General features: G+C 37.8%; 1 protein-coding gene across 2 annotated transcripts in view; it reads left to right on the forward strand.

Annotated features, from left to right (window-relative positions):
• Positions 1 to 27,521, forward strand: part of TRIM54 (tripartite motif containing 54) — a 1,123,771-nt gene that overhangs the window by 503,973 nt on the left and 592,277 nt on the right. The window lies entirely within an intron of this gene.

Genomic DNA, 27,521 nt, shown 5'->3' on the forward strand with positions numbered 1-27,521 from the left:
AATACCTATCCCACTTCATACATTTGTCATTGTTATAAACATACTGTGTACATATTTATATTAGTTTGAGGTGTAGAAAATTCAGGGTCTGTATTACAGCATTGAAAAGTCAGTTAACCGAATGGCACTTACATCGCAAATGCTGTTCATCGAATTTGCTGTTGTGGGAGGCTGTGCCCCCCACACCACCGCTAATTATATATACCAACTCTGAGATCACACTGCAGTGAGGAAAGGACAAATTTTCTGATCTTCACTGTACCCACTGTACACACACACACACACACACACACACACACACACACACACACACACACACACACACACACGCACGCACACACACACACACACACACACACACACACACACACACACACACACACACACACACACACACCATACCTCTCAACATCTTAGAGCAAGAAATCTGGACAAAGCCATAAAGCCATAAAGATATATATATATATATATATATATATATATATATATATATATATATATATAATAACCCATGACAAATCTGAAAATCACAAAAAAATTATGCAATGGTCTATCAGTTTGGCCACAGTTATCGTCTATGGACTTACATATTCATAAGAAACACAGATGTAAATACAGCCAAGACTTAAGACAATAAAAACAATTAAACAATGAAATACTTCCAGTTAAGTTCACTTTTCAGTCCATTAGGACCGAGTGTGTGAAAGTTTACAATTAACTCAGCTTCCTTCTTAAGTGGAATAATGTCTGTCCTCACCCCATACTGACCCCCCCCCCAGCACAGTATGTTGCAGTACATTTGCATTATCACCATGCATATGAGACTCTGCCACTCAGAGATGCTCTGGCTCAGTTGTTAATGTGTCTGGACATATTCCTGAGAATGCCATGTCTGTTTTAGCACTGGTGCTTAAGTCTATTCCTGTTAGACTGTATACATGGAATCATTTGGAGAAAGAACTGTTTTTTCCAGCCAAAGTGATAGACCAGTTAATAAATGTTGTGAGATTTTTTTACCTTTTTGTCATGATTTATTATTATTAAACATAGATTGTCATAAAATGATGATAATATAAACTGCACTTCTTAGTGTAAACACTAACCTGTATTTAAACATTGTAGTCCCTGTTCACAATGATCTCTGCTCTCTGACTTTGAAATCTTTGTACTTGACATAGCTTTTTTATATAAAATACATAATATAATAATTTTTAATACCTTATATTACCAAGATCTGCGTTCACAGTACAGAATTCACATATCTAAGAGAATCCATCCACAGGCATAGCTTTTGGCACTTGGCAACCATTTGCAAATGTTAAGTGCATAGAAGTCTTAGTGAGTGTAAAAAGCACAAGCATTACAATTGCTTTGTAGATAAATATCTGTGAAAACTGAGCCATGAACATAGTTAGTTTGGGGCTGATATGCCACAAAATAAAACATTAAAATGTGCAGGGGGTTCGAGCGTGCATGTTGGAGGTAATGATGTAAACAAGTAGCAGAAAGAGTTTTAGCAGTGTCTTTTAAATTATATCGTAATATGGATAGATAGAGCTCTCCAAAATATTGTGCATGGTTATTGAACAAGAATTAAGCAGAAACAGATTAATAATTCACTAGAAATATATTTCTCATAGCTGTACTGCACCTTTACTTTTCATTGTTTGTGTCTGATGTTTTGAAGTAGCAGTATTTTGTTACAGTCATACAGAACATCAGATGTCTGCCATTGCAAAGGAAGTTACAAAGCAAACTCTTGTGGTTGCTACAGCTTTCTAGATGAGTAATCATGAGTTATATCCTGAAACTTCTTCATTAACATGGTAGTTCTGTGAAAATGTAAATGCTACATTTGGCTCTGCACACTTCCTAAGAGGTTATGGCCTAGTAGTTCATATATTACTTGTGTTAACTGAAATTACAGAATACTGTTGTACCAGTGGTAATAGTCACACCTGGGGGTTACACATGCTCCTCTTATATGCTCTATCAATATATGAACCATTCCTATAAAAAGGTGTTCAGACAATGGAATGCTAATGGTTTTCCCCAGTCATATTTGTTTACTGTTATTGAATGGTAATGTAGTTGGTAATGTGGGGGCTTGTATCCAGTGCTACCTCTTGCCTTATGACAGTTTTGACTTAAAAAACAGCAAAGATAATGACTTCTATGTGTCATAAGAAAACACAGAGAGTAATAATCCATGTTGGAGGTGATAATTTTGACTGTCTTCATAAAAAGGATATAGTATGCATGAATTGGTAGACCAAAATGAGGTGGCTAGTGCCAATAAAGTAGAAATTAAATATATGGATACTTGTAGGGGAAGTAAATTAGCAAGCATTACCCTGAAAAAAAGAACAGAATAGGGAAGGATAACTGAATTCTCTTTGACAAGCAGTTTGAAAGGACAGTATTCACTTAATAAGTTAGGACGGCCATGTTGGTACAGCAGTTAGCATTGTCGCCTCACAGCAAGAGGTTCTCTGGTTCAATCCTTGGCTGGAGTGCCTTCTATGCGGAGTCTGCATGTCCTCCATGTGGTTGCGTGGGTTTCCTCTGGGTTCTCCAGTTTCATCCCAAAGACATGCTGTAGGTGGATTGGACACTCTAAATTGGTCCTAGGCATGAGTGCGTGCGTGTGTGTGCCTTCCGTGGAAGGTTGGGCACCGGGCTGGCAACTCAACACTTTAAAACTCTACCGCCATTCATGAGCAGACAGGTGATCTGCTGTGGTGACCTCTAACAGGGAAAAAGATGAAAGAAGAAGAAGATTCACTTAATAAGTTAAAAGAAGACTGTCAACAGTATTGAAAAGAAGCTAAGGCTTTTTGCCTGAGAAGGGGCTTGCAGTGATTGTTATGGCACAATACATGGAAACCTTTACACCAACCCCCCTCCCCTCCAACCCACACCTTCAACTAGTAATCTCCCCACTGCCTTCTCTTTTTCTCCTGTACCCACCTCCAACATAAAAAAAAACTCTTAACTAAACTTAAGCCCACCAAATTAGCAGCAGACAACCTCCCAAGTGAATACCTACAAATCGCAGCTGATGCTCTGGCCTACCTAGTATCCATCTTGAACCAAACCAAAAGATGGAAGCAAGTCAAACGACAACCAAAACCAAAAATAAAGACTTGCAAGGAGTGTCCAAATAGAGGTCGGAAACCAGGATTCCTTCTTAAAAGGATCTTTTATTGAAAATCACAAAACACCAATAACGCCAAACCAATCTATACGTTTTCCACAAAGGCAAGTCTTCATCAGAAAGTGATCTGTCCTTGTTAGCTTTGTCTATGGGCCTTTATTGGTTGTCTTCACACAGGAAATTCTTTTAATTATAGGCCTGGTATAAATGAGGTTTGGTAACAAACCAAGTTGTCCTGGGACATCTTCAGTAGGAGTTAGGCTGATATACTCCCATTAATATATCAGCCTAACTCCTACTGAAGATGTCCCAGGACAACTTGGTTTGTTACCAAACCCCATTTATACCAGGCCTATAATTAAAAGACTTTCCTGTGTGAAGACAACCAATAAAGGCCCATAGACAAAGCTAACAAGGACAGATCACTTTCTGATGAAGACTTGCCTTTGTCGAAAACGTATAGATTGGTTTGGCTTTATTGGTGTTTTGTGATTTTCAATAAAAGATCCTTTTAAGAAGGAATCCTGGTTTCCGACCTCTATTTGGACACTCATTGCAAGTCTTTATTTTTAGTATCCATCTTGATTAACCGATCTCTGTCAGGAAGTTACATTCCCACACTGTGGAAAGTATCACATATAATTCTCCTCCACAAAGGCGGACCCTCCACAGAACTAACCAATTACCGCCCCATAGCTATTCTCTCTCCACTCTCCAAAATACTAGAGAGATGCATACACTCTCATGTCTCAGACTACCTCCTTACTAACAACCTCCTTTCCAATACTCAGCATGGTTTCTGACCAAACCATAGCACCACCACTGCCTTACTTTCCTTTACTAACACTATCCTTCAGCATAAAAACAATGGCTATCTCTCCTCTGCTACTTTCCTAGACCTATCTAAAGCATTTGACATGGTCCCGCACAAACAACTTATCTCTGTCCTCAATAACCTATCCTTCTCTCAATCAGTCACCAACTGGTTTCAGAGTTACCTGTCTGACTGCCAACAATCTGTTGCATGGCAGAATGACATATCTCCCCAACTACCTGTCTCCATACGGGTTCCCCAAGGATCCATCCTTGGACCCCTACTCTTCTCTGTTTTCACCGATAATCTAGCCTCTGCCACCAAACATGACACACTCATACAATACGCAGATGACTCAACCATCATCTGCTCAGCACAGTCCCTACCCAAACTGCAAAAAGTCACACAGGAAGCCTTTTCCTCTATTGAAACTTGGTTATCCAATGCCTAATTAATACTCAACCCAAACAAAACTAAACTACTCATCTTCCAACCCACCAAACATACTCAAAACAACTCTCACTTTAACATCACAGCAAAAGACAACACTATATACCCAACTGAACACACCAAATTGCTACGAGTGGAAATAGACACTAAACTAAAATTTGCCATTCACATATCCATGACCATAAAAAAAGTCTACAAAAAACTAGGAGCGTTATACAGAAATAAGCAACTTCTCACCAAAGCAACAAAGATTTCAATAGCAAATTCTCACCTTATCTCCTCCCTACTTTATGCCTCTCCAATATATACCAACCTAAGGCAATGCGATCTAAACAAGCTAGAGACCTGCTACAAAAAAATTGCCAAATTCGCCACAGGGGCATCCTACCGTAGTCACCACTGTCTTTCACTTGCTGAACTGGGCTGGCTTGAACTCCCTCACCTCCTTCAATGGTATCAACTCTCACTCGCCCACAAACTAGTAAACCAGCCACTAAATGTCCCATCCCTCCAGAATCTACTGCAACCCTATTGCACCACCAGACCACTAAGATCCAGCAAATAAAATCACTTGCAGATCACTAAAGCCAGTAACTCTGCTGGTGAAGCACTATTCTCTTGCACCATAGCCAAATTATGGAACTCTCACAATTACCTCTATACCATCATGCACCCACTTCAAAACTTTACTAAAAGCGCACCTAAAAACATGCTGGCTATGCCCTTGCAACTCCCACTCTAAAATCACCCACCCCATCCAACCACTACCTTTCTTTCCACTCCACTAACTACCTTGATTATAACAAACTCAGATGCTCATAAGCCTGGTACTTATTATACAGCAGGAACGTCTTATTGTAACATTTGTTAATGTCTGTTATGTACTTCACAGATAAAGATTCTAGTTGTCTACTGATGTACTATGTTCTTCATCTGTAAATATGTTGTAAGTAATTGTTATGTTATATTGTTAATAGCTACGTAATCCAATGTAACTACTGTCTGTTATTTTAACTGTGGAGCTTTTCTCTCCGGGCCTCTGCTGAAAATGGACCTACATCCAGTCGGACACTCCCGGTCAACAAATGTAAATAAATAAAATAAAAAATAAATGAGTGTCCTAGCAATTTCTATAAAGACATTTTAGAAAGAAGCAAGCTGAGTACCTAAGTCCAGCTCATAAATCGTATAACAATGTTAAGTGGAGGGGCACAAGTGTGAATGATTATAAATGGAAACTTGACACAGAAAGGGTAAGAATAGATGTAGACAACTTCTTGCATAACACGATTCTCCAGACAAAGTCTGACGTTTTAGTACAAACATGAAATATTAAGCACATTGGCTATTGAATTATTTGGTCTGGGTTAATATAACAGGAATGTATACATTATGTAAAGGGTGAATAATTTATTTTCCTTTATGTAATTTACTTACAAAATTACAACGCAGAGGCTTATTTTAAGTCATTACAAAGAAATATGACAAAAACTTCACATTTAAAAGCAATCACAGTTGTACGCATTCATAACAAATGATAAAGAAACTTCTCTTAAAATTTGACACTGAATGTGAAACTGCACATAGTTAACATACTTTTTATAATTTAATAATCCTATAAAATGGTGCCCTCTGGGTCTTTCCTTTAAGATAACAGTGGGACATTCAGCAATTATTTATTTTCATATTTAATAAGACAGGAACATCAGAAAGACTAATAGCACACTTGAAGATGACTAGACAACCTGATGGAAAATTATATAATAAATGTTACAAAAGAGTACATATCAGTCTTGAAATGGCTTAACAACATACATAAAATCACAGTCAGAGCAAAAAGGATGGTACACAGACCAAGGGGAGGAGTGAGATGGAATGCAAACTTTACATTCTTAATTAAGTAATAATCAGGTCAACTGGAAACATTCCTTAGATATGGTATAACTGAATAAAAGGATAAGGGAATATAGTAATCCTCTCTGGGATCAATGACTGTTTTTGTGAAGACTGGTATATTGAACTGTGTAAACAAATGGTAGTATCTGTTCATAGTCATTTTGCAGCAGATTGTTTAGTTGACAGCTCTATTATGAAAACTTAATGCTTGTGTATATCTAGGCAGAGGCTTGCACTGCATGTACAGTACATCAACAAGTACAGACACTCACACTTTTATGAGTACTTACAAACAATAAGCACTATGCCAATGTATAGCCACAAAGTGAACCCAAGAATTTATTATGTGAACAATGCATGCTCTGTAATGTTTCAGTCAGCCAGTGTGCCAGACTTCAGACCTCTTAGATCAAGAAATCTGGAATTGATGCATTTAATGTATTTTTTGAGACTAATGTGTATGTTTTTACTGAAGTGTTACCTCACCATGCAAAATGCTGAGATAGTGAAAGAACATTATAGAATTTGGGAAAGTGATAGGGCAGGTAAAAGCCGCAGTAGGCTGACATGACGTAGAACACACAAAAAATGTTTTTCATAAAACATACAAGACTTTAGCAGATTTTCAGTTGAAGGTGGGCAAGTGACTGCCAGTCTAAAAGGGTGATTTACATTTCATCTTCTACATGTGGAATGTAATATATAGTCAAGACAAAGAGAACTTTCAAAGTCAAGCCCATTTTAAAAAAATCAGACAAGAGGGGTGACAAAGATAGCAATGATTTATACATATATTCAGCACATTAAAATGCTGATTGGAAGTTCCTGTTTGAAGCTATTGAATGACTATGTGAATCTTGGATGTGAAAATCTATACAAGTTGAAAACTGGGAAAGCAATTCTATTTTATTTTTTCTTTGCATTGCAAGTTACATGTAATTCTGGTTTGAATGAAATGGTAGGATGAAAACTTCACTGAAGTATATGAATAAAAACTTTAAAAGAATATCAACATGGTTAATTGTTTGCTATAACTATTATATTGATGTATGTTTATGGATTGTTTGCTAGTTAATTATGTGTATGTCTAGACTGCACAAAATTTGTATTCAAGTTTTCTGTAATAGTCCTCTATATAGGAAAGCAGCCAGTGGTTAAAAGAAAATCATTTGCTTTTTCACAACTCCAAAATAAACTTGTATAAAGAAGAATGACAGTCCATTGTTGAACTGTTTTAAATTTGTTTTGAGGAATGACAGCTGATAAAAACATGTAAAGGATAGTGTTCGTTAAAATAATTTTATTGAGTTTGTAATGTAAAATTTTGACAGGAACAGTTCTTGTGTTTATACTACTTGCATAATTCAAATGGAGTATTTTACACCAATCATAGGATCATAGGATCATAAGAGGTTACTAGGCTACTGGCTCAGAGGCCCTTATAAGCCTAGCCAAGAGTTTAGCCCATGTTTAGACAGGTCAGCACCCAAAGCCCCTGTCCAGCAGGGACACAGGTGGAATCCCAGGGGTGTATTTTCTGTTTCCCATCCAGTTATCCAGGTTGCGCTTAAAAAGGGATAATGAGGTACTCTGCTTTATGTGGAGAGAGAGTCTATTCTACAAAAGGGGGAGTCTCTGGGACACAAATCTGTCCCACCAACAAGTCCTGTTGATGTCACAGACCAGGTTGAGGTCAAGCATATGGGTTGCTTGAGTGGAGCTTGACTTGTGGATATGCAGCAGTCCCATCAAAGCGGGATCTGAGATTGCTTTGTATACAGAGGTCACCTCTGAGGAGTCTGTATGAAATTAAGTAGAGGGACAAGGCTTTTAGCCTATCTGTGTAGGGTAGATGCTTGAGGTCCTGGGTTCTCCTGGTGAGGAATCTCTGTGGTCTCTCCAGCTGCTGCATGTGCTTTGCGAGGTGCATGCTGAAGGGGGCATTGTACTCAGTAATTGGCCTTATAAGGGAAGAATACAGGGATGTTATGACCTCTTTGTCCCTGGATGAGATACCCTTACTTATGAGGTGGGCCATGTAGAAAGCTTTCCGTACAATGGAAGCAACATGGTGGTCAAAAGTCAGGTTGCTATCAACCTGGGTGCCCAAATCCCTCACTACTGATGATTGTGTACTTAGGACATTGTTATTAATGTGATAATATGTTGGGATGTCACTCTCCCCAAAGAGGATGGTGATGCATTTTTTTCGCATTCAGCTTGAGGCCATGTTTCTGGCACCAGTCATTTGTTTGGGAGAGACCATCTTGGAGGACGTCCACATCACTTCAGGAATTGATGACTGCGCCCAGCATGCAGTTATCTGCAAACTTGGTCAGCCATAGTCCACTGGTTTTGGCCTGCACCTCAGAGAAGTATATCCCGAATAACAGAGGCCCCAAGACCAATCCCTGGGGTATGCCACTCGGTACTGGTTACTGCTTGAGGTGACTTCCTCTATTTTGAATAGGTGGGTTCTATCAGTGAGCCAGTTTGCTACCATCTGGTAACATATAGATTGATGTCTAGTTGAGAGAGTTTATCTACTATGCCAGGTTTTGGCCAGGTCAAGGTAGGTGGTATGCACCGTCTTCCCCCGTCCATGGCTTTGGTGACTGTCTCAAAGAAGTCAACCAGATTTAACAGACATGACCTCCCCTTGACAAAGCCAAACTGTGTGGGCTCGAGTGTTTGGAGGTTGCCAATGTCCCTGTTAATGAGGTTCATGATAATCAAATCTATAGCTTTGCAGATCAGGCTAGTTAGGCTGATGGGTCTATAATTTCCTGGATCAGTGGATGCTCCACCTTTGTTTAAAGGGATGACAGTGGCTGTCCTCCACTTGGCTGGGATAAAGCTGGTACTCAGGCTTTGTTTGAATAGGGTGCCTAATGGTGCTGCAAGTTCATGCCTGAGTTCATGTAGGATGCAGCCTGGGATGTTATTGGGTCCCATGGAGGCTGTATTTTTTGCCTTTGAGAGGGCAGTGATGACCCGTTCCCTAGTTAAATCAGTTAAACTGGTAAACCTGTTCCTCACTGGTGTTAAATTGAAATGAATATAAAAGCAGAGTAAGTCACAAGTATAAATTATACAGCTGCGGTTCTGGGGAGGAAAGCAGAACACCTGGATAAAACCCACACATGCAGATGCTACACAGAAAGTATCAAATCTAAAAGCTCCATCAGAGAATAGAGTGCTATGAGATGGGAATGCTACTTAATGTGCCAGTATGCCAGTGATAAGTTTCTATCATACACATCCTGCCAAGACCACAACATCATGCAACTTATTGTCTATAATGCTGATATCTGCCTGTAATGAAGAGTGAAACTGCACTGATGAGTGTCAACTTTCTCCTTTTAGGTAGACTGAAAATGTCCCACTAACACAGTCATTTTTCATTCAAAGACAGCCCCATTACAGTAAATTAAAGTGACTTTATTGACTGTGCATCCCTCAGATGTCTAATGTAATAACATGTAATGGCCACAGTAATGTATTTCAATATTGATGCACATCAACAGTGACCACAGTAAAGCATTTCAACTTGTTTCACACAAATACACATTAGTTCTTCACTGCCAAAATAACAACTGTCTAATTCGAGCAAATGACAAAAGGTCAATCACTGTCATACACAGACAGCCCAAACACTCAACAATTATAATTACTGTATTTACTTTGTATACCTCAGATGTCTGGTTCTGAAAAAAATGACCACAGTAATGTATTCTGACTTGGTTTCTCACATACAGTAGCCATAAAAATATTCCAACTTGATTCACACCAATATACATTGGTCATGCAAAGCCAGTATAGTGATTGTTTAACTTGAGGAAATAGTAGCATCACTCACTTTCTAACTTGAGGAAATAGTAGTATCACTTGCTTTCATCTACCAAGAGCCCAGTACTCAGTAAATATAGCTGCCTTGTTAATTGAATACACTTCAGATGTCTGATTAAGATAAAGAATAACCACAGCAATGCATTTCAACTATTTCATACAAACAGTAACCATAGTAAAGTATGACAGCTTGCTTAACACAGATACACATTAGTCTTGCAAAACTAGAGTAATGACTGTTCAACTTGAACAAATGACAGTAGGGTCACTCAGTTTTGTCCACATATAGCCCCTATACCCAGCAATTAAAGTCAAATTTGTTGACTGTACATACCTCAGATGTCTGATTGTAATAAACAAATGAACACAGTAATGAATTCAACTTTGGTTTACAATGGTAAAGTATTCTAACTCACTCCCCACAAATTCATTTTAATCGAGAATAATGATTGTTTAGCTTCAGCAAATGATAGCAGGGTCAGTTACATTTGTCCACAGATGGCCCCCATATCCAGTGATTAAAACCAAATGTGTTGACTGTGTACACTTCAGATATCAGACTGTAATAAAAATAATTTCCCACGGTGATTTATTTAACCCCCACCACACACTTTCCTATGAATTATAGCAATGTTTATGACTTTGTACACCTAAGACATCTAATTGTAATTGATTCAATGAATAAATGCATACAATAGTGGCCACAGGTTATGTCTTTCTGCTTACTGCTTTTAGACCCATACAGTGCATGCAATACACTGCAACCCAATCACACACAGATGTGACCATCCCACTTGTATGACTGTATACATCTTAGATGCATGCTTAAAATCAACTGGATAAATACATGGATAAATAATAACCCGGGAATATATTTTAGCTTGTTGTTGTCATAACCATACAATGCAATCCATTACAGCTCCTCTACACAAAGTATTTAGCATCCCATAGACTCCCTGGCACTAGCACATATAGTGTTATTCAACAGAAATAAATAACATGTTCATTAAAAAAGAATGTGCTACTGTACTCATTCTACTATGTTCATGTCTATGCCTTTCACTTTTTCAGACTGCCCCAGTCACCTGAGGTAGTCTAAACCAGCAAGAAGTAGCTCCTCACTGATTTGTACAGAAGCCCAGTCAGTGTCCCCTGAACTGGTCTTTCTGCTGCATCCAAAATACAGGAAGAACTGTAATAAAGAATAATTGCCACCTTCTTTTTGGTGCAAATCTAACACTGGCCTGTTCAGCCCAGCCAAGTTAAAGTTCTTTCTTTTTTAACAGAATGCAGAACTCAGTACATGCACAGTAGTATCATACAGACTTCTTAGGGTAGACTTATGCCTGGCCTATAGATCAATCCAAGACTCAAGCTTAATGAACTTGCTGCATATCCGTAAATCAAATGGGAATAGGGCTACCCATTCCAGGGACCTAAATATGGCCTGCAACTGAAATAGGACATGCTGGAAGGACAGATGTGTCTCCTAGCAACTGACACATCTTTGGAACAGGCTACCAGTTCATATAAAACAGAGCACTTCTGACAATGTTCAATAAGTACCTGGACGAGTGGATGGGGCACCAAACTTTCTTACCAGGATAGAGCCAACAACCCTCTTGGACATGAGCAGTCATTACTAAATGCAGTTTTGGGTATTTATAGCATTTCTATGGTATTACATTGGGAAGGAATCTCTAGGCTTAAAATGACCTCCAGGTCGATAGCCTAGTAATCTGATATGATCCTATAATCCTATGAGTAGCATGTTTGGAGTTTCAGTTCCTGAAATGGGAAATCCAATTGTTTTAATTTTAAAGAATCAGTATTGAAAGTCATTAGTTTCCCTGTCTTTCTGCATCAGTCTGCATAAAATTATCTTTCTTCCACTAGGAGGATTTGCAACCTGCAAAAATATTTTTTTATTTTGGACATTATTTAGACTGACACCTTTGGGTGCCACTAGGCTTGCAAAATTGCTTCTTCCACTCAGTATCGAAAGCCATCAGTTTCCCTGCCTTTCTGCATCATTCTGCATAAAATTAGCTTACTTCCACTGGGAGGATTTGCAGTCTGCAAAAAATATTTTAAGTGTGGACAATATATAGACTGACATATTTGGGTGCCATTAGGTAATCTGCTAAAACCAACCATACACTTAGCTTGCAGCTAGTACTACTGCAAACAGAAAATGACATTTGATGTGCTAATGTACTTCAGGCTTCTTAAAGCCATTATATCTTGATATGTGTGGCTTTCTTACCCATGAACAGCTTGTCCTGGCTTTAATGTATGGGCTTTTTGAACCATGACCAACTTTTTCAAATGTTCTGTGCTCAGCTGTCCTGCTTTGTTGCTCACATTATATTAGCAAAAACACTTCAATTGCTGTTATCTTCCCTTAACTCCATTATCTCTGTTATCTAAGGCTTAAACCTCCATCTATGAGGGATTCCAACCCACACTATTCACCTTTGCTACATTTGGGCTCACTATGTTCCCCTACCATAACTCCAACTTTTCCCTCCCCCTCCTTATCTAAATTTGTATTGCACATATCCCCTTCCCTTCCTCATTCCTATCCCCTCCCTCTTCCTATTAGCCTAACCAACCACTGCTACTACCTCATTATCCAATTGCATTCACCCAAATGCTTTACAATCTTAGATCAGCTTACCTTCACACTTATTTTTTTCTACTTCTCCTCATTTAATTTAGTCTTGTTTATTGTTATAACATTACCATCTATACATTTTATTTTCCTTTTCCACATTTACAATATTCATGTCCTCTACCTTAGGAAGTCCTTCTTCAGTATTACCTTATCTTTCAGAATATTGACCCAAAACGAAAACCTTTTATTGTATAGTGTTAGAGTTTATTTAACAGTGAATAAAAATTGAAATTAATTCTGCTGTAAATATGCTGAAAGATAAAGCATAGAATAAAAAGTTTGCTTGAATCTAGGTATAGAGCTTAGCAATGTAAAATGGGCATCCATACTATATGTATAACAGACAGGCTTCTTCACAGCACCAGAAAAAAGCCTAAAAAGCAATTCTGGAAAGCAAGTATTACATGCTTTCTTTCATGATTGCAGAACAGTTTACAAACATCTATTAATAGACCTGCTTTTTTTATAAACTCAGCAATACATGATCTTTTACAAAGCTGTTTCCGCAGAAACCTTGTTCTTCCACAGTATCAGTTCCTCAAAAATATGTTTTTTAATATCAACAGCAGAACAGTTTGACATATTTTTACAGATGTTTCCTTTCAGACTTCTGTTAATGGACATGGCTTTTTGTAAAATCAGCAGAAAAACAACTCGTGACTGCGTGCATTCTCACATCAGCAAAAGTTCTTACAAGTAATATTAAATGGTTTCACAGAAGGAAAACAGGAAAGTCTATCATAAAACATTTCCTTAAACAAGTTTACAAAGTAAAGTATCAGCAGAACAGATGTTTCCGTATTAAGCCCAAAAAAAATACCAAAAGGAAAAATAGGATCTTAAGTGCGTGACTAGAAAAGTATATAAGAACTGTAAATTAAATTATGTTAGAGGTATTTGGTAGGAAGACATTTGTTCTGAGGTATTGTATTGGAGAAGCAGTTATAATCTTCCATTACCAATCAAAAGTAAAGTCTTGGTACATTTATACTACAAACTGACAGAAGAGTGTGTGTCGTTTGTTACCAGAATAAATTATTTATTTGTAACTCTGCTTCCAGTAAAATAACATTGTGCTGCAAAATATATTTTCTTAACAGTGCTGGTTGCAAGGCTCTGTGTTTACACAAACTGCAAATACAGTTATGCAAAACTCTATGTTTATCAGACTTTGATTCAGCAGTTCCAGTACAGCATAGCAGCACTTTCCTTCAGAAAACTTTCAATGGTGACCCTAGCCTCTATCCGAAAACAGGTGGAGTGATGTGATGCCTTGTATAAGGTCAATCCAGTAAAAGCACAGTAACTAACATTTATCTTGAGTACTTCAGTTTTCTAAAGTTTCTACAGTTTCTAGCAGTACAGTTTCTCAGATGTCTGAATCCAGAGTGAGACTGCAGTGCAGGAAATTGCAGTGCCTTAATTTCTCTAAGAAAGGTGAGCACCAAGATTACTAAGTTGTCCACTGCCAACTTCGTTTCACCAGCTTCTTGAGTGACTATGGAAGAATTTTCCAGGCATCTGCAACAACAGCCTGATCCCCTGTTCTCTTGCTAAGTGGTAAGAAATTTTTCTGTGTTACATACAGTATGGATGTCATTAAAAGGTCATAACAGAATGGAATGCTGGTATAAACAGCATATTAGCAAATGTAAAACCTTATTAGGGCAAGCTGATAATAAGGCATTATGCAATTATTACAATATTTGACTGGTATCTCAAAGAAAACCATGTGTGGTATGACAAATGTTTATTGTGTAAATCATATGAAACTGCTTTTTGTGTACAGTGTCATAAAAATACAGTGTATGCCATTATTCAAAGGTTAGACTGTGCAGACAAACGTTTTAATGATAAAGAACCAGAAAAAGTTAATATGCTTATATTATGTCCTGTCACCACATGTGAAAGGTTAATTTCAGTTATTGACATAAACTCTAGTACAGCTTGTTACAAAAGAATTTAATAAACTTCTAAAAGACAGAAAGAATGAGTTCAAAAAATATAGACAAGTTATACAAACATTTTTTTCAAAACTGCATAGGAGTATTAGGTTCAGCAGAACAGGTTATTGAGAAATATCAGGCATCCCGTGTAGCATTACAGGAAACTCTTGAACAGCAGCTACAGGATAAAGAAAATAAATTAGCTAAACAGACAGAGACTGACTTCCTGCATACAACAACTGAGCTTAAAAAAACACTGTAAAAGAGCAGGAAACTACAGCTGATCTGTACAAAAAAGGCATATTTTACAATATACTTGTGTTTTGAAAATGGTTAAGCATACATGTCAAGATATGATGTATAGACAAATCATTCTCAAATGTTTTAAAACTTTCATTTAGTTAAAGCAAGACATTATCAGTACTACAGTAAAGTAGAGTGTATGACTGCCATTCTCATAACATAGTCAAAAGGTAAACAAAACAGTTCTAGTGCATATCAGTAAAAATCTGAAGTCACAAGACTGACATGCATGTATTTTTTTTCATCTAAAGTACATCTGTTTACAATGCACAAGAATAAAAAGCAGACAACAGCAAACATAAATAATGTAAATATAAGCGTATTAGGCTAATATCTATTTTGTTTTTTACAATTTTTTTATAATTGTATAGTAACACCACACCAAACAGTTAAAAGCTCTGATAGACAATTTTAAAAATAAATAAAATCATAGATGGAATTAGTCAAACAGTCTTGCAGTTAAATAAAAAATACTGAAATCCAAGTTAATAAATCTGTAAATTAATTGTAAAATAATGTATATTTATGTAGTACAAATGCATTGTTATGCAAATCACAATTATTTATTATAATTTGAAGTGCTTTAACACATTTTTAAAAAATGCTAAAAGGGTTAACTATGGTCTACAAGGTATAAAATGTGAGCTCAGACCTTCCCAGGCTGAATAAATAGTTACAGAAAATGTTCAGCAGATAAGGTAAAAAAACAAGACAAATTTTCCGGCAAGTGGCTTATGTTTTTCTTTAAACCTTATTGTTATTAAAACATAATTGTTAAGTGTTCACCTGCAGCACTATTTGGTAATTGTACTAAAATGTCATAATTGTGCATGCATGTCACTAATAAAAGTATAAAACCTCAATTTCATCATGTGCAGCCAGCAAATGGGCCATAGTATACATACAGTTCAAATAAATTGTGTAGGAGGGTATAAATACCTACTAGTAGTAGTAGACAACAAAGGCAACAAAAAATATATTTTGCTACTGAAAATGGCTAAAAATTATCAAACCAGAGAAAGGTCCACAGTTTGTTAGTAACTAATAAAGCAAATGTATAACCAAAATGTTGGGCTGGCATGCATTCTATTCTCACAACATAAAGCAAATAAACAATACTGCAATACTACAGGGGGGATGGAGCACTCTCTCAGTTTTACACTGACTGTATGAGCAGTACCACAGAAGGGTCTAAATAGAGCTACAGGAAGAAAATAATATATCATTCCCTCTTGACAATACTCTTTTAGGGGGAGGGGAAAACAGGTATTAGTGCATTAGAAATACTGGTAAACAGATTAAACCTGACAGGCCAAGATATTTTACAAGTTGCTAATAGCTATTATGCTAGTTATTACGGTATTGCTTAGTATTAAATTGTATTTACAACCTGTTAAACTGCAAGGCCAAACAAGAGAGAGAGAGTAAAGATATGTAAAAAAAACGAGCAAGACTGGTCACTATTTTTTATGCTTTTAGCAAGACAATGTTGGTATGCAAAAAGCATGAAAGTTTCTGATCGTTGAGTATGTAGTTTAATATCTAAAATAACAGGTTATGCCACTGGTGGCAATTCCACTAGATACTTCTAAAGAGGCATAAAAAATTTCAAAAATTGTTTTGCTTAATGGTAATGTTACTAAATTTGTAGATTGAACTAAATGTACATTGCAGTCTTTATATGTCCAGGTGCAAAATATTCAGTGTAAAATGTCTAAAAAATTTGTGTAAAAAAATGGGTCCAGGGTACCTACTAAATTGAAATGCGTGAATAGCAAACAGTCTGTGTAGATACATACTGTACAGGACACATTATAATGTAACAAGTTCAAAAGTAATTTGTCAAGTTGTAATTTTATCACTGGTTTTTGGACCACCATTTTATCCATACCAGTATTGGTTACCCCAGTTAGAGGAAATTTATATTAAAATATTATACTCATACAGTTAGTGGACTAATATGTAAATAGCATTCTTCAATGTATAAATCATTTTTTTTAATCCTCAATTATTAAATATACTGAAATAATTACATTCAAATATTTATTATCTAAGCCCAGTTCAGTACTTTACCAAGGTGTTTAAGGTGTTCACTTCACTTGCAACTAAAGTGCATGGACAGTTCAGAGATATGACCACAATGTTATGGTTAAAATGACATTGAAACTGTATATTTTCAGCACTAAATAATGCTTGCAGTAGCACATAGTTCTTGTCTCTTATAGATATTAGTCTATATCTAAACTGTTGGTATAAAATGATTAATAAAAATTAACAGTTAATTCAACAGTTGCAAAAAGTTAAGTTCTATAAACCCTATAGCAGACACAGCTCATAGGTTTATAGGTTCATAGGTAGGTACTAGGCTATCTGCCCGAAGGCATTTATAAGCCTAGCTGGAATGTGTTGGCTTTTGCCGCCCCCTTAGATTAGTCCAGCAGAGCCATTGAAGTGATCCCTGGGGTAAACATTCTGTGTCCCATCCACTCATCAAGGCTTCTCTTGAAGAGGGTTAGCGAGCAGCTCTGCCTAATGTAGATTGGAATCTTGTTCCAGAGCATGGGAAGTCTCTGGGACAGGAATCTATCCCTCCAGCACATCCTATGTATTGTTGTGATGAGGTTTAGATCCCTGGAGTGTGTGGCTCGAGGGGATATGGTTTTCTTTAGGTGGAGCATGTCCATCAATTCTGGGTTGGACATGGCCTTGTATGTCAGGCAGAGATCACCTCTGAGTAGGTGGTATGCAACTGATTACAGCTGGAGTTTCTTCATTCAAGCTGCATAGGGCATCTGCTTGAGGCCAGTGATCCTCTTGATGAGGTACTTATGTGGTCTTTCCAGTTGTTGCAGGTGTCTTTTAAGATACATCCCAAATGGGGCATTGCACTCTATGATGGGTCTGATGAGTGATGCGTAGAGGGGCCCAATGACCTCTTTCGATCTGGATGCAAACCCATTTGTGATTAGGTGGGCCACATAGAAGGATTTTCTAACCACTTTGGCAATGTGACTAAAGGAGAGGTTATTATCTACTTGGGTCCCCAGATCCCTTATTACATCTTCCGTATTTAGGGGGCTACCACCTATGTGGTAGTTTGTGGGTACTTTGTTTTTTCCAAAGGGGATGACTATGCACTTTTTGGCATTTAGCTTGAGGCCATGGTTTAGACACCGGGTATCTGTCTCAGTGAGACCCTTTTGGAGGATGTCTGTGTCAGCCAGAGAGTCAATTATAGCCCCTAGTTTGCAGTCGTCTGTGAACTTGGTCAGCCATAGTCCTCCTGTTCTTGTCTTTACCTCTAAGAAGTATATGCTGAACAGGAGGGGTCCAAGGACTGACCTCTGGGGAATGCCACTTGTAACCGGTTTAGAGTCAGATCTAGCTCCCGCAACTCTTGCTATGTGGGTTCTGTCCGTGAACCAGTTTGCAACCCATCTCCTGATGTAGGGGTTTATGTTCAGGCTGGTGAGCTTGTCTATAATACCTGAGTGGGGAATGATGTTGAAGGCCTTTGCGAGGTCTAGGTAGGCTGTGTGGACCACCTTTACCTCAACTATAGCCTTGGTAACTGTCTCAAAAAAGTCCACCAGGTTTAGGAGGCATGATCTGCCCTTAACAAAGCTGAACTAGATAGGGTCCAGTGTTTGGAGGTTTCCAATGTCTCTGTTAATGAGATCCATAATGATGCGCTCCATAGCTTTGCAGAGCAAGCTAGTCTGGGTTATAGGGTGATAGTTCCCGGGGTCAGTTGTGGCTCCACCTTTGTAGAGAGGAATTACAGTTGCTGTGTGCCACACTGTGGGCACGTAGCCTGTGGAGAGGCTGAGTTTAAACAGTGTGTTTAGGTGAGGGGTTAGTTCATCTTTGAGCTTATGTAGGATGCAGTCTGGGACACCGGTTCCATTGATGCTGTGCTTTTGGCTTTGGAGGGGGCTGTTTTAACCTGAGTGTCTGTGATTACAGGGGCACTACATTCTTCTGGTACAGTTATGGGCCCTTTTGGAGGTGAGAGGGGGTGAAGTTTGCACTGAACCTGTCTGCCAGGATGTTGGCTATATCAGTTGGTTCAGTGTATTTTGTGCCATTCTGCACTAACTCCGAGCAGATCTGAGAATTGCCACTTAGATTCTTGACATAGCTAAAGAATGCCTTGTGGTTATCTTTGGAGTCCATGGCAATTTTTCTTTCGAAGCTAGCCTTGGATGATTTTATGAGGGAACGTAGTTTCTTGCTGATATTTTTCAGGGATGTCTTCCCTTCTTGGGATTTTACTCTTTTCTGTACTAGTTTCTTCCTTCTATTGTATAGCTTGTTTATGGCAGGGGTCCACCATACTGGTTTCCTTTTCTTGGAGGAGTGAATCTTGGTTTTGTTTGGGATAGCATGATCCATGCATTATTGTAGGTACCCATAGAGTGCATTAGTAAAGGATTTTGCAGCTTGGACAGCGTTATCCTTTAGCATGGGGGCTATGAAACTTCTCACCTCGATCTTAAATAACGTGAAGTTTGCTTTTGAAAAGTTTTTCATGGTGGTTTCTTTGACTGGGGGTGGTGGTGAAATGTGGATATCCAGAGTGATTAGTTTATGGTCAGATCTAACCAGCGAGGGGTTGACCTCTGGTGTGGAACACCGGTCGCCCATGTTAGTGATGACCAGGTCCAATATGTTGTCACCTCTGGTGGGGGTGTTGACCAGTTGATCCAGGGCATTTGAGTTTATAAATTCTAGGAAATATTGGGCAAGAGAGTTTGTACTTGAGTAGTTCTCCCAGTTAATGTTTGGGTAATTGAAATCATCCAATATCAGGGTGTTTGGTAGGACCTTTATGTTGCCCAGTGTTTCCAGGAATGTGGAGTGGGGGTCCTGGGACATAGTGGGTGATCTGTAGCAAGCTATAATTTGAATAGCAGTTTTGCCCATTGTTAGTTGCACGTGGATGATCTCTGAAGCATCGTGCTGTGCCACTAACCTGGAGGTGTGGGTATCCTTGATGAATATAGATACTCCCCCACCTTTTGTATTTCGGTCCAGGTTTTGTGGCTGAAATGTATGGTATGAGTTGTAGCCTGGTAGTGCTGGGGTGCTCTCTGAAGCCTTAAATCAGATTTCTGTTACTGCACATATATCAATTTTCTCAATACTGTGGAGTGCCTTGAGTGTGTGCATTTTGAGGTTTAGACATCTGGCATTGAGTAGCATTACCCTCAGTTTTTTTCTTACTTGTGCTATTTACAGCAGTGGGTTTGTCTTTTGAGCCTTGCCTAAAAAAGGCACTATGGGGGTGGCAAGAGCCTTGGACAGTATTCGAAAGCCTAAGGGCAACAGTTGCAAGCCGTCTCTAGCGAAGCAGCATGGCTTATCGAGCATGTCATCCCAGGCTGACAGACACTGGATCCCCTTTGAATGACACCAGAAGCTTAGTCAATTGTTGAAATTGATAATTTTTTCTCTATACCATGGTATCATTCTTGGTGAGGGCAGGATGCTACTCAGGGTCAGGGTCATACCAGCCTGGGCTATGCGATCAGAGAGCTCCTCCATGTCTCTTTTCATGTAGTCCAGGGAGGTACGGCTCAGGTCATTCACACCAACATGGACAATGACAGAGTCATATTTGTACTTGTTCTGGAGTGACCTGAGTGCTTGTGTTATGTGGCAGATCCTGGCACCTGACAGGCAGCTAACAGTAACCTTCTCTTTGTTCAGCCTAGTGAGTGGGACGTCAGTGTGCCTGACTATAGAGTCACCTATTACTAGTGTGTTGGGTATGTTATTTTACCTTAAGGGCTGTGATTGCATGGCACACTGGTTTTGTGAAGTATGTGTTTCATGGTTTGTGTTGGGGGGGTGGAGGTTGCTTGGGTGTCTGCTTTGGAGTTCTCTGTTGCTTTTGCAGATTTTTATTTAGAGCCTCCGAGTATGTTTTTGTGTATTTATGTGTGTTTTTTGCCGGTTCTGGTTTCATAGGTCTATGTGAGACTGGTGGTGTGATGCAAGTAATTCCCTTCTCCTCTTGACTGCCTGGTCCAGTCTTGGGTTGAGAGAGCTTAGCCTCCAGTTTGGCTGTATAATTGCATCTCTCACATTTATTAGTGTTTGGTGGAAGGAGGAGAGAGTTGTCTGTGTACATGAGGCAATTGTAACATTGCCTCAAAATGCCCAGATTCACCAGTTGGACCGGAGAGTACACCTGAAACTGCCCTTTGGACATGCCTGAATAGATACAGTGAACTGTTTTACTGATTGGCTGGTAAGGTCGAATAGAGAGCCTTATGCTTCTCTACAGTATAGGAGGGTCAAGTGCTAAGGTGTATTACTGCTTGCTATGAGTTTAAGCAAGTGCCGGGATGAGACGTGAATGGTTCGAGTGCGTAAGTTGAAAGTTTGTCTAGTTCCAAGGGGAAAAATTGAAGAGTAGACTTTGTGGAGCCGGGAATAGTTACAGCCTAGCTAACCGGTGCTGCCTGGTGCGCAAAACCGCACAAATGTGGGTTTTATAGCAGGGAAATAAAAGAGATAGAAATTAGCCCAAAATAGCCAATAAACTACTAATTTCTGGGCTGAAACCACTCCTCCAGGGACAGATAGGCTGCTCAAAGCTCCCTCTCTCACAGTGAGCAGATAAACTTCCTTCTATCCAAGTAAGGTATGGGCAAACACAGAAACTTGTAACACAGCTCTGAATTCAGCACTAACCTGAAAACTGGACTATACTAGCTTAGAAAGGCGGGAAAACAAGTATTTTTTTTTTTCATAAAATAAAGTGGATACAATAAAAAAAAAACACTTTAAATGCACATAAATGGCTATCACACTTAAGTGTGTAGCCTACAACAGTTAAACAGGTAATTTAAACACAAAAATGACTTTGTTAAAGTGCAGTCAATAAAATAAGTACACTATGTAGCTTAACACACTTTTTAAATCACAGAAACTCTAGAAAATCAGCATTTTAGGCGGAATTAGCTAAAGGCAGTAAGAAAATGCAGAAAAATGATACTTAATCATTCCAAAGTCTCTCTTTTGTCCCTCTGCTGCTGTAGAAATATGCAGGGCACCAGGCAGGAGCTTGCTGACCTGTATACCAGCGCAAAAACCTCTCAAATGCGGGTTTTATAGCAGGGAAATGAAAGAGATAGAAATTAGCCCAAAATGGCCAATAAACTACTAATTTCTGGGCTGAAACCACTCTCAAAGCTCCCTCTCTCACAGTGAGCAGAGAAACTTCCTTCTATTCAAGTAAGGTATGGGCAAATACAGAAACTTGTAACACAGCCCTGAATTCAGCACTAACCTGAAAAGTGGACTTCACTAGCTTCAAAAGGCGGGAAAACAAGTATGTTTTTGTTTTTTTGTTTTTGTTTCAGAAAATAAAGCAGATACAATCAAAAACACTTTAAATGCACAGAAATGGCTATCACACTTGAGTGTGATGCTTTCAACAGTTAAACAGGTAATTTAAACACAAAAAACAACTTTGTTAAAGTGCAGACAGTAAAATAAGTACGACATGTAGCCAAAACAAGCTTTTTAAATCACAGAAACTCTATAAATTTGGCGTTTTAGGTGGAATTAGCTAAAGGCTGCAAGAAAATGCAGAAAAATGATACTTAATCACTCAAAAGTCTCTCTTTTGTCTCTGCTGCTGTAGAACTCTGCAGGGCACCAGGCAGGAGCTTGCTGAGCTGTATACTAGCACAAAAACTTCGCAAATGTGGGTTTAATAGCAGGGAAATGAAAGAGATAGAAATTAGCCCAAAATGGCCAATAAACTAATAATTTCTGGGCTGAAACCATTCCTCCAGGGACAGATAGGCTGCTCAAAGCTCCCTCTCTCACAGTGTACAGAAAAACTTCCTTCTATCCAAGTAAGGTATGGGCAAACACAGAAACTTGTAACACAGCCCTGAATTCAACACTAACCTGAAAACTGGACTATACCAGCTTAGAAAATCAGGAAAACAATGTAATTTAAACACAAAAACAACTTTGTTAAAGTGCAGGCAGTAAAATAAGTAAAATATGTAGCTGAAACGTTTTTTAAAATCACAGAAACTGTAGAACATAGAGTTTTAGGTGGAATTAGTTAAACACAGCAAGAAAATGCAGAAAAAGTATACTTAATCACTCCAAAGTCTTCTGTTGTCTCTCTGCTGCTGTAGAACACTGCAGGGCACCAGGCAGGAGCTTGCTGAGCTGGTAAAATATTTTCACAATTTTCATAACATATTTTCATAACTGGTAAAATATTTTCACAGAATGGTCTGCAAAAAATGTTGTTAGATACATTCAGTTTTGGTAGTAATACTTAATATCATTGTATGTACATTGCATTTTGACTTCTTGTAGCAAAAGAAGACTAAAGGTTTTGTTTCGTAATGTGTTTCCTGTAATCCGACCAAAAAATACATATCAATGTAAAGTGTCTTGAGTATGTTTTAAAATAAAGAGAGGGGATAGTTAGAGTGTATTTAACAATGAATAAAAGATTGAAATTAATTCTGCTGTAAATATGCTGAAAGATAAAGTATAGAATAAAAAGTTTACTTAAATGTAAGTATAGAGCTTAGCAATGTAAAATGGGCATCCATACTATATGTATAACAGACAGACTTCTTCACAGCATCAGAAAAAAAGCCTAAAAAGCAATTTGCAACATGCTTTTCTCATGTTCACAGAACAGTTTACAAATATCTATTAATAAACATGCTTTTTTATAAATTTAGCAATATGTGATCTTTTACAAAGCTGTTTACTCAGAAAACATTTCTCCCACAGTATCAGTTCCTCAAAAATATGTTTTTTCAATATCAGCAGCAGAACAGTTTGACGTATTCTTACAGATGTTTCCTTTCAGACTTCTGTTAATGGACTTGGCTTTTTGTAAAATCAGCAGAAAATCAATTCCTGATTGCGTGCATTTTCACATCAGCAAAAGTGCTTACAAGTAACATTAAATGGTTTTACAGAAGGACAACAGGAAAGTCTATCATGAAACATTTCCTTAAACAAGTTTAAAAATTAAAGTATCAGCATTACAGATGTTTCCATTTTAAGCCCAATAAAGATACCAAAAGGAAAACAGGATCTTAAGTGTGTGACTAGAAAAGTATATAAGAACTGTAAATCAAATTATGTTAGCGGTATTTGGTAGGAACACACTTGTTCCGAGGTATTGTATTGGAGAAGCAGTTATGATCTTCCATTACCAATCAAAAGTAAAGTCTTGGTACATTTATACTTCAAACTGACAGAAGAGTATGTGTCATTTGTTACAAGACTAAGTTATTTATTTGTAATTGTGCTTACAGTAAAATAGTATTGTGCTGCAAAATATATTTTCTTATTAGTGCAGGTTGCAAGGCTTTGTGTCTAAACAAACTGCAAATACAGTATGCAAACCTCTGTGTTAATCAGACTTTGATTCAACAGTTCCAGTGCAGCACAGCAGCACTTTCTCCAGAAATTTTTCATATACCTCACCCCATTAATTATTGTCTTCTTAATACTTCCTCTTATTCACAATTTCACTCTACTACACTATGTTTATTCTTCATTTCTCTAAATTACTATACTCTATTAAAATATTACATTTCTCTATCTACATAAAATTAGACCACCCTGCCTAGAATCTCTAGCAAATCAGTTCCACTCCCATATTTTCACCCTTAACTTCCTTCCTTCTCCTATAGCATCATTTCCTTTCATTCAAATATAATCTCCCATTAAATACTCCATGGTGCTGTCTATCTATCATGTTATACTTGTGCATCTTCACATCTCTGTTATTCATTTTATATCACCTTACAACTTACTATGGTACTCTCATGCTTTATTCATATTTGTACACTACCAGACATCATACCAATACTAAACTCTTCTTTATACCTATTTCCTCAACTTTATTTAATATCCAACTTGTTCATCTTCTCAATTACAAAATACCTAACTATTTGGTTTACTTTGACATAACCTGGAATAAATTAATAAACTTTAAAAAATGGTAACTAATCTCAATCTGCTATTCTCTAAAATCACTGTTCATGGTAACATTCGTCCCAGTCCTGACCCCTCAGCTTCATCCATTCCACCCTCCTCTGCCTCTAACTTCTGTACAATGCCCACAAAACTTCCCTTTCCTTCCATTAACATTTGTAGTATTTTAAGCAAAGTTGCAGACCTACAAGCATGATTTCTTCAATACTGACCAGATATCACTGTCATTATTGAAACATGGCCAAAACCTGATATAAAAGAGTGTAAAATTCTATTACCTGGCCACAATATAATTTTATGTGACAGACTACACAAAAATGGTAGGTGTTGCAATTGTATACAATAACTAACTTTCTCAGTCCTCAAAACTAACATACCACCCTTCAAAAATGCAAAACATCTTCTCTATCTTCTCAATGTTAGTAAACATAAGAAGCTATGTATAGTTGCTCTCTACATACCACCCAGATAGTAATTTTAGCTTATTAGAAGATATTCTTTCCTGGATTACTACAAATGTTAGTACTGAAACAATTATCTTAGTCGATGTTAATAATGACTGGTTGTCTGCGACATCCAACACCCAAACTACTACTACTCTTAATTTGTATGGGTTCAGACAAGTGCTCTCTTCTTCTACTCAACTCAACAAATTGGATCATAAAAATTCTATCCTGTACTGGATACTTATTTCTGACCCCCAGCAAGTGTGCTAATTTAAGGGTACTACTTGATTCCCTTAATAATCATCACTCTATATTTGCCAGCAGAGAAATCACACATCAGCTAAAAAACATTGATTTACTAAAATCCTTTAAATGATCTCTAGTAATAGCCCTACCCCTAGATGAAGCTGTTAAATTCAGCAATACATTCATGAATACTTTAAATACCCTTGTATCTACTAGAAATAAAATAATAAAAACTACACAACCCCCTGGTTGACTCATTCACCAAGAATTATCATGTAAAAATGTGACAAAGTATGGAAACGATAACACAAAGATAAAACCCCTCAGACCTTACATCTATAGAAAAAATGCATAAACTTATCAAGAAGCAAATTTACCTAGACAAAAAAAATGATGACACAGACCTACAAGATAATCACAAGAAAAATCCAAAGAAATACTGGAGCACAATTAAGATAATTCTACAACCTGGCTCTCCTTCATCACCGACCCTGTATCCATATTTCTGCCCCTAAGAAACAGCTACCAAATTTAACACTTTCTTCATTGACATCATAGCTTCTCTTACCTCCAGCTCTCCCCAACCATTTAGTCAGCCACAAAACTCTACCTGCCCTGATATCCCTCCCTTTAATTTCCAACCTGTCTCCACATCATACATTGCACAATTATTAAAGAAACTGAGACCCTGTTCTACCTTAAGCTCACTGCAGACTCTATTGTATACCCACACTTAATTCTCATCAACAGATCAAATTCAAGATGGATTTCCAAGATGGTGGTCGGCTAGTTAGCACCCTAACCACGAGCTCCTACCGTTAATTTTTATTTTATGTAGCCTTAACTGTTTCTTAATGGTAGTAATTATTACTCGCTGATATAAGAGGCTAATATAATATACCTGAAGTCGTTTGGTGGTCTGTTCTCTGGTAAAAATTGTATTTTTTACCTTTAACCAGTGTCTGGGATAAGGAGTACGAATATTCGAGTGGCCTGTGTGAAAATTTGGTGCCTGACAGGATTCGCGCTTCTAGCAGTTGGCGCTCCTTACCTCTGTTCTGTACATCGGTTTCCAAGTATGACAGAAAGTGCGGAGAATATGGATGCCCAGAGTACCAAGGCAAAAATCTCCTCAATTCTTTCCCCTGAGAAGGATAACACTTGTAAAAGGTTGAGAACTTCAAAAACAGTTGTGGAGAGTAGTTCTTCAAATAATAAAACAAATGCGAAGACAAAAACTGAACCGAATCTTCACATCGACGATCTGAAAATAGCGCTTCAACCAATTCAAGATGCTATCCAGGTTATATCTGACCAAATGTCTGGTCTTACTAAATCTATTAACCAGTTAGTACAAAGAATGGACACGCTAGAGCAAAAAACACAAAATAATGACTTTAAAATTAGTCAAGTGTCTGATGCAACAAAAAATAATTCTGTGCTTATTGAGGAATTACAAACTAAACTAACAGATCTTGAAGCGAGAAGTCGACGTAATAATATTATTATTAGGGGGCTACCTGAAACATATGATAACCAAAACCTTATTTTAATTTGTGGTCAGATTTTCAGTGCACTTTTGGGTCCGAGTTCTACATCTGATAAAATAATAATTGAGAGGGCACATAGAGCCATTAGACGTAGACAGGATTCACAAATCCCTCGCATCATCTATACCAAACTATTGAACTTTCAGGATGTTCAAAATATTCTACAGTCAGCAAGAAAGCAAAAA

Source organism: Protopterus annectens, chromosome 6.part1 (assembly GCF_019279795.1).
Source record: "Protopterus annectens isolate FY-2018-M chromosome 6.part1, PAN1.0, whole genome shotgun sequence".
NCBI classification, from domain to species: Eukaryota; Metazoa; Chordata; order Ceratodontiformes; family Protopteridae; genus Protopterus; species Protopterus annectens.